The sequence below is a fragment of the Papaver somniferum genome, chromosome 4 (genome assembly GCF_003573695.1).
Source record: "Papaver somniferum cultivar HN1 chromosome 4, ASM357369v1, whole genome shotgun sequence".
In the NCBI taxonomy this organism is placed as follows: domain Eukaryota; kingdom Viridiplantae; phylum Streptophyta; class Magnoliopsida; order Ranunculales; family Papaveraceae; genus Papaver; species Papaver somniferum.
In genome coordinates this window covers 77,587,897-77,601,893 of record NC_039361.1, presented here as the reverse complement: position 1 = coordinate 77,601,893, position 13,997 = coordinate 77,587,897, and the positions used below count along the sequence as shown (strand labels likewise).

Below are 13,997 nucleotides of genomic sequence, written 5' to 3'. Positions count from 1 at the left end.
AATAATTCCACCCAAATTTAACCAACTTTGACATTAATAAGTCAACTTGCGGGTATTGCCAATTTAACAGAACAACCTACCCACTACATGGCCAAATTCTAGATTTTAGACTATCCTGAATTGAGCACAAAAAAAAAAAGAGGAGGAAAGAAAACTGTGGGGAGAGATATTTGATATTGATGATGAGTATGCTGATGACCGTGATGGAGGATGAAAGCAAGAATTTGATCAAGGTATTCATTTTAGTTTTTGTATCTTTAAGTTACACTTGTTTCATAGTAGGAAAGAATATCCCTAAAGGCAAGATTAGATTTCTGTCACTCCTTCCAGTCTTTTATTATTTCACAGTCCTACCTTTAACTATGTCCTCCATTGTTGTTAGAAGTACTCTTTCTTTTTTCATCACCTGGCTTGCTAACTTCATGCTCATTCTCTTTTCCTTTGATCAAGGTCCTTTATCATCAGATCAATCATTTATATCTTTCACTTCTGTTTGCTGTCTTCCTGTCAATATTAGACAAGATTCACCATCGAAGTCTCATCATCAAACCATCAAAGTAGACAAAACCAAAACACCGACATCTAAGAATAGTTAAAAACCTTTGTTAAGTTTGCCTGTTATAATTTTCCTTGGGTTACTCGTAGTTCATATTTATTGTAATCACAACCAGTCAATAAATCCAAGTTTCCTCCTAGTCTTGTATTTATACTTATCCCTTGAGATTCTTCTAGCCTTTGGAGCAACCTTAGCTCGAGTGATGCTGGGTGCAGAGCTTGAGCCACAGTCAAATGAGCCATATCTGTCAACTTCTTTACAAGATTTTTGGGGCAAAAGATGGAACCTTATGGTTTCGAGTATTCTACGACCTACTGTGTACCATCCCGTACGCCATATATCTTCGCATATATTTGGGAGAAACTGGGCTTCCGTACCGGCAGTGTTGGCTACGTTTGTCGTGTCTAGCCTAATGCATGCGCTGATATTTTATTATATGCACAGCATGGAACCTACATGGGAAGCCACCTTTTTACTTTGTTATCCATGGGATTTGTACGGCCATGGAGGTTGGAATGAAGAAAGCATTGAATGGAAAATGGCAGTTACATCGTTTAGTTAGTGGACCATTGACAGTTTGACACTTGGGTTTGTTGTGGTTACTACTATGTGGTACTTTCTACCACCAGCTTTAAGGAGTGGTAGTGATTTAGGAATTAAGGAATTTGGTTCAGTACTGGATTACTTTGAAGAAAAACTTATTTCCATGGCAGTGTAATTTGCAGCGTAGTCAAGCTTTGGACAATATACTGCTCCTGGAATTATAGTGTTTCTTAAGTAGAGGCCTTACCAGTACAAGCTGAGAAAGAAGCCGAGAGGAACTGTTAACTTGACTGCTTTGAAGTACTATAATTCCATATCCTACTTGTAGCTATTTACTGCTTTGATAACAGGCTACTTCTCAGGACAATGACATTCAATCGCATTGTCATCGTTCAAAGGCTTTCGATGTTCCACGTAAGGCAGACGATTTGCATCCTGAGGATTACATGCCAGCAGATCATCATCGACACAGCGTCTTTCTCTCATTGTCCATAGAGCTCAACTCAATAGCTTTCATTCCAGTAAGCTTGATTTCTTCATCTCTGCTTCTTAAACTAAGATTGTGAAAGGTTTCTCCCTCGTTTTCGTTGCATTCATGGTTCATCTACCATTCACCCTTTTTTTCACTACTTAATTTTCTAGAATGAAAAAACTTATCAGTAATACTACTTGACCCCATTGTGCACATGGCTTGGCCCTCTCCATCTCTCCACTCGTTCATTTTTAATTCATACTGAAGTATTATTTCGCGTGATGGTTTTGTTAATAAATGACTCCTCCATTATTGCAAGGATGCTAATGGGGTGCCGGGTTTAGTGGGGACATACCAAACCAAGATAAAAGCTGTTTTGTCTTATATAAAAATCTGTTTTGTCTTATTATAGTTTTGGGTACATCCACACTTTATTTGGTACCCTGTTAATAATGTTGTATCATTGAGCTTAAAAGTTTCATTCATTAAAGAATGTTTAATAACATTCAAAGACTTTTTGTTTGTTTGTTTATAAACTGCTTTTTTATATTCTCTTATCACTTAGAACACTTGAAGAATGTCCTTTTGTCTGCTTTCAGTTCTTAGCCACGTCAAAAACACTCTTCAGAATTTAATTCCCAATTTGTTTCTGTATTTTATTTGTCATGTCATGTGTTGCGCTTCTCATAAGGGGCTTTAACGTTATTTATGGCTCAATTCCTAATTTTGATTGACAGAATTTTCTTCATATGAGAATATTGGTGGTAAAAACTCTTAGATGCATATGATAGCTATCAGTACCAAGCTATACCACCTATATTCGGTTGGCTCAAATTCAATGCTGATAGCTTGGAAATTACTGCCGATTTGTCTAGAGAAAAAGCAGGATATCATACAAAAAAGATGCAGTCAATTAACTAGAAGGTAGGAATGGGGTTCACCATTCAGATATACAGTAAAATGCTTAATTATTTGTAGATATGTTGTTACATTTTTATTTCTTTGTTTATATATAGCTCCTTAAAAACTCAATAATAAGATTTAAAAGTTTTGCCCAGAACAAGTTTTCCCGGGTAAAAATATGAAAAAAAAAATGCAAAGCAGATTACTGAGTTAGAATACATATCGGAAATGCTATCTTGATATGTAATGTTATAAATTTTACACTATTCTAATAAGCATAAATTATTCCACACATTTAGTCAACTTACATTATTAAGTGTTCAACGTGCGAGTTATTGCCAATTTGTAATTAATTTAACACAACAACCCACCGCCCAGGACATGGCCAAATTCTGGATATGGTTTTGGGACTATCCTGAATTGAACTAAAAAAGGAAGAACAAAAAAGGAGGAAATAAAACTTGAGAGAGGAGAGATATTTGATGCTGGTGATCATGATGGAGGATGAAAGCAAGAATTTGATCAAGGTATTCATTTCAGTTTCTTAATCTTTAAGTTACACTTATTTCATAGTAGGAAAGAATATTTATAAAGGTAAGACTAGATTTCTGTCACTCCTATACGAACCTTCCGAGATTCTCATTGCAAAGCAAAATTCTGACGGGTTAAATGCTATCATCCATGCCAGTACCCCAAATCTTTAGCACCATGTGACTATGTGCACTCGGTCTAAATATGCTTGGGATATCTTAGAAACCGTATTTGAAGGGAATACCTGTGAAAAGGAAGCTAGGCTGCAAAACCTAAATTCTGATTGGGAAAAACCTTCATATGGCAGATGAAGATTCAATTGATGAGTCCAATCACAAAGTGTCTGAAATTGTTAATGCATCCTTTGCATTTGGTAAGACTATTCCTGAAAAGAACATTGTGATGAAAATTCTCAGATCGCTGCCATCTAGATACGATTCTAAAAAGCATGCCATCGTTGAGGGAAATAACCTTGATACTCTTTCCAGAAATACTCTTGCTGGAAAACTAAAGATTTTCGATCTTGAACTATGTCGAAGAGAAAAACGTCACTTGCTAGCCAACTCTGTTGCTACATATGATAAAAAGTCTCGACGTCCTAAATTGATTGATTCAAGAGATGAGAATTGCTTTAATTCCACTCTTTCATTGTTTATACAATAATTAAGAAGACTCTCAGACAGAGTAAAAGAAAGTCTCAAAAGAAATATCTTTCAATTAAAAAAGGGGATAGAATAATTCAGAAAAACTATGGTACTGAAACTTGTTCCAAGTGCTATAGAAGTGTCCATGATACTTCCAATTGTTTTGATGAGAAGTTTAGTGAGATAACTAAAGCATGGATGGCTACTCTTGACTATTGTCCTGAGGAAATATCTATGAAAGTTCTCTTAACTTCCTTGATGATAATCATACTTGTCCTCCTAACAGTCCTGATTATTCTATGATTTACAATCTTACTTCTCCATAAGAGTTCCAGCTGGAAAAAGAAGCCTTAATTAAAAAGATTGATGATCCGGAATGTCATCTGCGGATTTTAAGACAAGAAATTGTCGTCTGTTGGGTGCCGTAAGCTCAACAAGTTAATAATCTTATTTCCACACAATTAACTGGTAATATAATGGAAGTAAGGATCGTTCCCACGAAGAGGAGTGAGTTTTAGTTGTCAAAGTGTCACAAAGGAGAGTTTTATTTTAGATTGTGAACAAAATAAATAATCAAAGCAAATAAAGTTGTATTGTAATCAATAGAGAGAGGTATGATCGACGAATCCTTCTTCGTTAATAAATCATCAATGAGTTATTATACTTTCGTAGTTGTCGTTAATCATAGATTATCACCAACCGTGGAATAACAGCTAGCTCAGTGTTGTTCCCTAAATCCCTTTTATCACTGAGTATGGAAGCTCTCCAATACCAGATTCTATTCGTCTAAACCACCTAGTAGTATCTCACTCAAGGTGTAATCCAATCGAATGCTTTAGGTTTTGTGAATTAGGTTGATCCCAGTAGTTAAACTCTTAGCTCAAGGTTCACTTGCTGATGTTGTTTATACACACAATCGCTTCGCAGAATCCCTCTTTAAGGTCTCGTATTCTATACTTGCGTAAAGGGTTATTCGACGATTACTTATCTCCTAACTCAATACTAGCAATAGACTGAATCAACAATTCAATTTAGTTGGCCACCTTAACAATCTATCTATCAATCAATCATAAATATTCATTATAATATAAACAAACGATAATCATATGAAGAGCTTCAAAGTAGATTAATATAATAACTCAAATCTTGTTTACAACTTAGAATTCATCCTCAATCAATAGGTGTTTAGCTACTCATGGATGTAGAAACATCCATGATATACATATGAGAAAAGTTAAGAGATAACGTTACAATTGAGAATCGCTCCGACACCCTAGCTTTCGATGTTTCTTCTCTCTAAGACTTACAATTTCATGACCTAATGATATCATATCATTTTACATAACCTAACACCTTTTTGTAGGTTTACATTGCTTGGTCTTCACGTATTGAGTTCGGTTGAAGAACCCGACTCAAAAACACGAAATAGCGACTCCAAACGTGCCCTTAGGCCCTCATAACCTAAAAATAAGGTATTCAAGGACTTTAAGTATGCGCACCCATACGCATACTGCAAAATCCAGCAGAAATTTTCGGACTTCAAGCATGCGTATGCATACTTTACCTTCTTCGGTATTCGATAAAAAACTCGTTTTGGCCACAACTTCTTCGTCCGAACTCGGAATGGCCTCATTCTTTTTGAATTAATTTTATATTTCAATTATCTTCAAGATGGTAGTGAGAAATACTTAATTTAAATGAGTTAAGCTCGGTCTTTGGACCTTCACTTGATTTTGAGCATTTTGCTCCTTTTCGTCGCACTTCTTCAACTTCTCTTGAACTTGGGCACTTGGATACTTGGAATAATTATCTTCTTAGATCTTTTCAGCACTTTATATCTCCTTTTTGGTTGATTCACCTAATAGAGACAAATAAGAGAAAACAAGAGGAATAATACGAAAATATGCAAGAATAATAGCTTAAACAAGTATGGAATGGACACTAAAATCATATAAATTATGCAGTTATCAAATTCCTACACACTTAGCTTTTGATAGTCCTCGAGCAAACTAAATAAAACTAATCCTAAATACAACAACTCCATGTCGTCAAGAAAACGGTTATACTTAGCATGTATAACATGCCTTTAAACCCCTAGGTATCCCTAGTGGACGAGTTATAGTCTCGTGAGGGCTTACAAGTGGTATACTCACAAAACCTAATCCAATCTCTCGACTTGGAAGAACCACTAAGGATAGACATGAAAAAACGGGGGTCTAACAACCACACCCAATATTTCGCTTAGCAATCTGTATGGACAAACTCCATATACTTTCAAGAGAATCAACAAGACTCAATCTTAATAAAGTATATCAAAGAGTTATATTTCTCTTTCTTGATTCAATTCTTTCTCAAGCAAATAGAAATTTGCGAGTCTTTATTGAATACAAGAGAAATCAATTGAACGGTACCAAAGACATTATTCAAGGATCAATCAATTTCAATCAACAACTAAAGGTCGGATTTCCAATTGATTGATTCAAACACACAACCTGTGATATTTCAATTATATAACAAAATATAATGCGGAATAGAAATAACACAGACACCAGAATTTTGTTAACGAGGAAACCGCAAATGCAAAAAAACCCCGGGACCTAGTCCATATTGAACACACAATGTATTAAGACGCTACAAACACTAGCCTACTACAAACTAACTTTGGTATGGACTGTAGTTGAACCCCAATCAATCTCACACTGATCCAAGGTACAGTTGCGCTCCTTACGTCTCTGATCCCATTAGGATACTAAACACTTGATTCCCTTAGATGATCTCACCCATAACTAAGAGTCGCTACGACCCAAAGTCTAGACTTTAATAAACAAATTTGTATCACATAAAAAAGTTTACATAATAGATAAATCTGTATCCGACAGATAAACCTACAAGCTTTGTTCCGTCTTTTGATAAATCAAGGTGAACATGAACCAATTGATAACCCTGACTTATATTCCCGAAGAACAACCTAGTATTATCAAACACCTCACAATAATCTTAATCGACGCGGCGAAAGAAGATATTGTGGAATCACAAACGATGAGACGAAGATGTTTGTGACTACTTTTATATCTTGAGATATTAATCTCAAGCCAATCGTTACGATTATACTCAATACGATAGAATCAGCAAGATCAGATCACAAAACTACGAGAAAGTAGTATCGGTCTGGCTTCACAATCCCAATGAAGTCTTTAAGTCGTTAACCTGGTTTTTAAGAAGAAACCAAAGGTTAAAGGAGAATCGACTCTAGATAATACAACTAGTATCACACAGAAGGTGTGGAATTAGGTTTCCCAGTTGCTAGAGTTCTCCCTTATATAGTCTTTCAAATCAGGGTTTGCAATCAATGTTAGCTTAGTAACAAAGCATTCAATATTCACCGTTAGATGAAAACCTGATTATATTCAAGCTAATATCTTTCAACCGTTGGATCGAAAACTTAGCTTGCTACACAGAAATGAAATGCACGATTTTAGGTTTGTGTAAATGTACCCAAACATTTACATTTGTTGGTTCAACAATAGTTAACCAAATGGTTATCCATATGAGCACTTTCATATCAACCATATTCTTCTTCACCATAACTAGTTTCAAATGACTCAAATGAACTAGTTAGAGAGTTGTTCAATTGCAAGGAAATCTTATGTATTGCACAAGATACAATTGAAGCAAAAACGATTTGATTCACTCGAATCGGTTCATGAACTTCATAGCCACGGTTTGCATATTGCATTCCTTAGTCATTATAAAAGTATAAGTTCACAAATATTCGTTTTTAGATATAACCAACTCAAGTTCGCAGATTTAGTTCGTGGACTTGAGTTCCCGGAAGGAGTTCACAAACTCCAGCAAAATTTCTCGGGTCGAGAACTTCCGCCAGTTCGCGGACTGGGTTCGTGGACTTAGCTCACGCCACTACTACGGTTCTCTTGATCAACAAATTTCGCAAACTTCGGTTCAAGGAAATTGGACTTATACATATATGTGTTGCCACATAATGCTTATATCCACCATTGGTTATATAATCTAAACTCTCATTTCAACCATTGAAACATTCTTAGAGGACGTTATTATATAGTTGTTATTTACAAACTATTTTTCGTCAAAGTAAGCAATTTTCGAAGTGATTGAAACTTGTCATGACTTTCGTCACTAGGCAAAGATGAACTTGGCTAAAGCGAAAGCTTACCAACACATATTTAGAGAAATAGATAGGCGAGATAAACTCGGCTTGAAAATAGAAAATGTGTATAATCAAAGTCTATATAGCAAAACGACTATTGTCTCAAAGATAGGAGATAAAGTAGATAGACTTTTGAGTGATAGATAAGTTCAAGTCTCCACATACCTTTTAGTCGATGAAGTTCCACCAGTTCCTTGAATAGTTCTTCGTCTTTTATGATGATCGTCATAGAGTTCTTGAGCTCAACTACACTTTCTATCCTAGTCCGAGACATAAGCTATAGTGGACTAGAAATCAAGACTTATAGTTTTTTGATCACTAACATTGACAAGCATGCTTGAGATAGAAACGCATGCGAGTTCGACCGAGCAATGCTCTAACAATCTTCCCTTTTGTAAATTTTAGTAAAAAAACTATCAATACATATGGAATACAAAAAATAAATGAATTAAGTTTTGTAGCTCCTATTCCACGTGCCTAATCTTCAAAATTACTCGAAATCTTCGTGTTGTAGTATTAATTTTGCGGTAAATAAGAATTCGTTGCTCGGACTTGAAAAGATTTTTAAAACAAAAATATATACAAAATTTGTCACAGGATCAAGAGACACTGGGACTCAGGATTCCACTATTAATCATTCACAGGATTCATCTATTTATTCCAAATAGTTATAGCTCAAATAATAAGGACTCTCATTCTTGCCAAGGTAGATTTTTAGAAGATTAACTGTAAATCGAAAGCATGGCATATCAAAAGCACTATGACCAAGCATAAACCATCAAATGAAATGACAATCAATTAAGAAAAATCATAAAGCGATTAATAAAAAGTGCAAGTAGTCAAAAAGAATTAAATATAATTATCATATGCGTGAAATATGGCTTCCTCCATCATCCCAGTATTGGGGTTTAGCTATTCCTATTAATCATGTTCTCAAAATACATTTTTATAGCTCAAAAAGTTGATTAAAAGATGAGAAAATGCTAAAACAAAGATTCGCAACAGTTATAAGCGTTACAATTGCGATGTATAAAACGAAACTGAAGTGTAGTAAAGAACGATACAACCTTAGTGCTGTAAACAACGACACAACTGAACTGCTGCGGGTACTGTTGAAGAACGACGCTTCTGGAGCGTCAGTTCTTCATCTTCTTCCTCCTCCTCGAGCGCAGCAGCAGGAGAGATTCCTCCCCTTCGCTTCTCTCGGCTCCAAAACTTCCCCAAACTCTTGATAACCCTCTATCAGCTCTCAAAGGTCCCTTTTATACCCAACAGGCGCAACGAATCACTCGCAATAACTCCACATAATCCTCCATTACTCGGAAAATATTTTTTTCCATTTTCTTCACTGTCAGCCGAGATATGATCTTCTCCATCCCCTCTGCCTGCGCATATGAGCTGTAATACTTCCATAGTTGCATAAACACTTAAGAAGATCAGATATCTTCCCCATTTAGTCCACAAAACTTCCCAAAAATTCCTCTCACAGAGAACTCGAGCGTATCTCCCCTGTTTAACTCTCGATTGAAAGTTAGCGGATTCTAGCCAAATTTAACTCATTCCAACGCTCAGAATAATCTTTTTATACTCAATAGATATGACCCAATTAATTCCAGCCATTTAGTCTCTCCACAAATCCATCGAAAATCAATTTGAAAATCTGACAGGGAGAGAATATATTTTCCCGCCAAAACCATTATTTGAATTTTTTGTTTCCCGCCAAAATTGTTCTTGATATTTTGATCAATTGGTGATTATCCAGCCAATTCTAACTGAATTCCATCATACCACTATCTCTGTTTAGCTCAATGGAAGATACCCAATGATTTTTAGCTGTTTAGTCTCACTATAAGACCTCCAAAATCCTAACCCTAATTTGACAGCAATATTCACCCATTTTCCCTCCAAAATTCAAATATTTGAAATGTTGAAGATGGTGTCCCCCTAATCCAGTTTGGGTGTCCCTTTAGCAATTTGGGCTGAAATAGTAATTTTGGGTGGAAATAGTAATTTTTCTAGGTTCTTCCAGGACATCTCTGGGATGTTTCCGGTGCACTTCTGGGGTACTTCCGGTGCGCTATCAACGGAGCTCCAAACACCGCATTTTAAACCAATTTCGCCTCAAAAGATTATTTTTCCAAAAACACCTATAAATAAATAAAACACCATAATAAGTATAAAAATGGGCACTAACAGTATATACAAATGAGATATATTAAACACATAAATGCGTCTATCACTTCGTCACTTCCAAGTACTCCAATGATCCCAAAGGTTGTAAGTTCAGCATCATCGTTGTTGAAAATCCATATCTATAACAACGAGAAAACAAGAGTTCTCAAGCATTGTTATACAATGTCATAGTATCATTATATAGTATTAAAGTTCAATTATATCACAACTTCGACAACAATACTATGGTGATATATATCACTCCCCCTTAGTCAATACTCAATCTCACATGGAAACCACTCCCCCTTACATAATGATCCGAAAACTATATGTATCTGTACTGTGAACTACATATTAATTCTCCCCCTTTTTGTCAATAAAATTGGCAAAGGTACGAAAACGGGATCCTAATGAAATTTCCGAAAGAGACATTTCATGACCAAAAGAAAGCACATATCATCTTATTTAGATGCAATCATAAAGCCGAAGCTAAATGCATTCATCAAGGAGTCTATAAATATGCAAGATAACTCCTATAATATTCCACAGCCGCACTCCCCACAACGATTTGGCAATTAAGCACAAGTTTAATTAAGAACTCTCCTCCAACAAATGTCATTCCTGAAAGAAAAACAAGAGCGACCTTAATTTCAAAAGAAAAGAAGGATTTCTTTGGACATAACAAATCACATACAAGTATGAATTTGAATCCAAAATACTCAATTAAATTAACCAAAAGAGAACCTATGATTAACTTAATCGGAAATGCTCAACATAGTAAACTTATGGAGACTCAAAAATACTCAATTAGATTAATCACAAGAGAACCCATAATTAATCTAATCGGAATACACAACCAAATTAACCACAACAAGTAATCAATTTAATTGGCCATGCTCGATAAGAGAACTTACGGAACAATAACTAAATAATCAACTGAGTATGATTAACTTAGTTGATCATACTCAACATAAAGTACCTCGCGGAGCAACAACTAAGCTATGAATAACTCAGTCGATTGCGTTCAACATAAGACACCTTATGGAACAACACAGTATATGCACAAAAGTTGTAGATCGGAGGTCGACCAAATACCGTGGAATAATCAAGGATTCATTCTATTTTCCATCACCATTTTCACAATGACATACAATAGACATAATCCTTGTAAACAAAACATTTTAAACTATCTTCCATCAATAATTGACATAATAGGCTTAACTATTTTATTTGTCAAAAGTTCATTCCTTCTTTTATCAACACATGCGTATAGACATATAAAGGACTTAACTTTTGGCAAGGTATGGGACAATCACAGTTCACGGGCGCAAACACACATATCCCATAACAAATTGCAATATATAAAACCATAAAGATTAATACTGGAAAAATCATCTTTCAAACAAGTTTAAAATTTAAACCAATAAATCTAAAAACATGAAGATGAAAACTTTGGACATAGCTATGTGTAATCACAATACTGGCTATTCCAAACTCTAGTTATTCTTCTAAACAAAACAAGAAAAATAGAAGATTTACTAGGAAAACTAAAGGAAAAATCAGAGTTCATTGGGAACCTCATATCTTTCAATGAATCCATCAAAGAAGGTATCATTGATTTCCTTTATTTTTTTGACCGTATACACACCATGTTCGAGAGCTAGAACACTAACTTTGTGATCAACAACCCGAGCAAGCTGTCTAGCTTTGACGCAGTCCATGATGAGCTTCTTTGGATTCCGTATCAGAATATTTTGATTTGCAAGAATTCTGGCCTGACCATCTAGGAGTTGGTTTATTTGCAATTGAAGATTTGCAAATTCGACCTTTGAATTGTTCTGAAAACGAGTTAAATCCTTGACAGAATCATCAAACCAGGAGTTGTGATCCTTTCTTTCAAGCATCTTATTTAGAAACAGCTTCTGAATTGACACCCGCTCCTGATTGTCTTCCTCCATATCAAGATGCAAAATCTCTTGAGATTTTGCAGAGTTCTCCAAAAAAAATTTGTTAGGAAAGGAGAAACACAATATATAACAAGTATATATGTGTTTGTAAACATGAGTTGGAAACTCTTGTTTCAAAAACCCTAAGAACTCATGAAGGGAGTACGCGAATGTTTGTGGACCGTCAGCACAAAAAAAAAAAAAACTCAAACATAACTAATATACAACATACTTGAGCATTTCTCAATTAATTTCTTTGCGCCTCTTAAGTTAGAAACAAGGAAAAGAATACCTGGAGTCGGGTAGTAGAGTGGAAATTAATTCCACTATGATCATTGAGAAAGGAGTTGTATATATCATCTGACAGTTTGATATTTGTGTTCTTCGCTTTTCTTCGGTTGACTTTCATTCCGGAAGAGTAGGACACAACTTTCATAACATATCCGTCAGAAGGTTTTCTCTGAGGACTAAATATAGGACCTCTTGCAATTGGTTCAAGAGGATCAGAATAGATAGGCATCCATTTTCTAGACTTAGATTTACCAGGCTTATTCTTATAAACACAGGGAATGTGTTCATTAGTGGCACAAGGGTTTATGCCATTGATATGAACATGTTTACTGTGATGATTTCTAGAGTAGATATCATTTTTTATAAGGTTTCTGATTTTGTATGGGTACGAGATTCACTGTAGAAGTCGACAGACTATTTACTCCATTGACAGTGGAAAGAAGCAAATTATGAAGATTCGAGATTTGTTTCCTCCTGGCAAGACAATGGATAGCATAGTGATTCTTTTTCCCACAGAAAGTACAGGTTCGTGGAGAGGAAACAAAAGCTGGCACCTGTTTTAGCTTTATAGCCGTATGAGAGGATTGTAAGTCATGCAAACCCTTCTTGACACAACCTTCTTCTGGAGAGCATTTCTTCACATTAGTTGGTGCGGAAGAATTTCTCCTTAAAACAGAGTTTTCCTTATCCAAAGATCTGCACTCTTCATGGGCTAGAACAAGAGATGCACTTAGTTTTTTTTTTTCGACACGAAGTCTGTTTAGGTATGATGAATGTGTCTCGATCATTCGTTTTTCTCTAATTGAGTCTTCCTTGACTATATCCTCAAGAACACTAATCTTTTCACGTTGTAGAGTAGTTTCTTGGAGAAGTTTTTCAATATTGCTAGAGAAGGACTCAATGATATTATAGAGTTCACGTTCTCGATCAAGAGACTTTTCAAATTCATCAATAGGCTGAGCATGATCCTGAAAATCAATAGCTTCGGTGGATTTTTTTGAGATTCTGGTGAGCTCCATTTAAGTTTTTGCCATAGTGTCACATGCCTCATCGAAAGGAGAGATGTCAACATCTGATGGAACAACTTTTCTACCTAGGGATTTAGAAGAATCAACTAAGTAGTAATCCTTTGAGGTGTTTCCAAGACACTTGGTATAATTAAAAGCATTTGAAGACATCTTGGTATGCGTAAATGCTAGAGAAGAGATTCTGTCCTCAGACTCAGATTGCCACAAACACATACTTGTAATGTTTTTAAACGTGTTTGCCTGCTCTGATACCAATTGAAAAAGCAGGGGGTCTAGCAACCAAACCCAATATTTCTCTTAGAAATCTGTATAGACAAACTCCAATATACTTTTAAGAGAATCAACAAGACTCAATCTTAATAAAGTATATCAAAGAGTTATATCTCTCTTTCTTGATTCAATTATTTCTCAAGCAAATAGAAATTTGCGAGTCTTTATTGAATACAAGAGAAATCACTTGAACGGTACCAAAGACCAGTGTTCAAGGATCAATCAATTTCAATCAACAACCAAAGGTCGTATTTCCAATTGATTGATTAAAACGCACAACCTGTGATATTTCAATTATTTAACAAAATATAATGCGGAATAGAAATAACACATACACCAGAATTTTGTTAACGAGGAAACCGCAAATGTAGAAAAACCCCGGGACCTAGTCCATATTGAACACACATTGTATTAAGCCGCTACAGACACTAGCCTAATACAAACTAACTTCGGTC

The 13,997-nt window shown here is 35.4% G+C and overlaps 1 pseudogene; it reads left to right on the top strand.

Annotated features, from left to right (window-relative positions):
* Nucleotides 1-56: 56 nt before the first annotated feature.
* Nucleotides 57-2,118, top strand: LOC113275955 (annotated as a pseudogene).
* The last annotated feature ends 11,879 nt before the right edge of the window (nucleotides 2,119-13,997 follow it).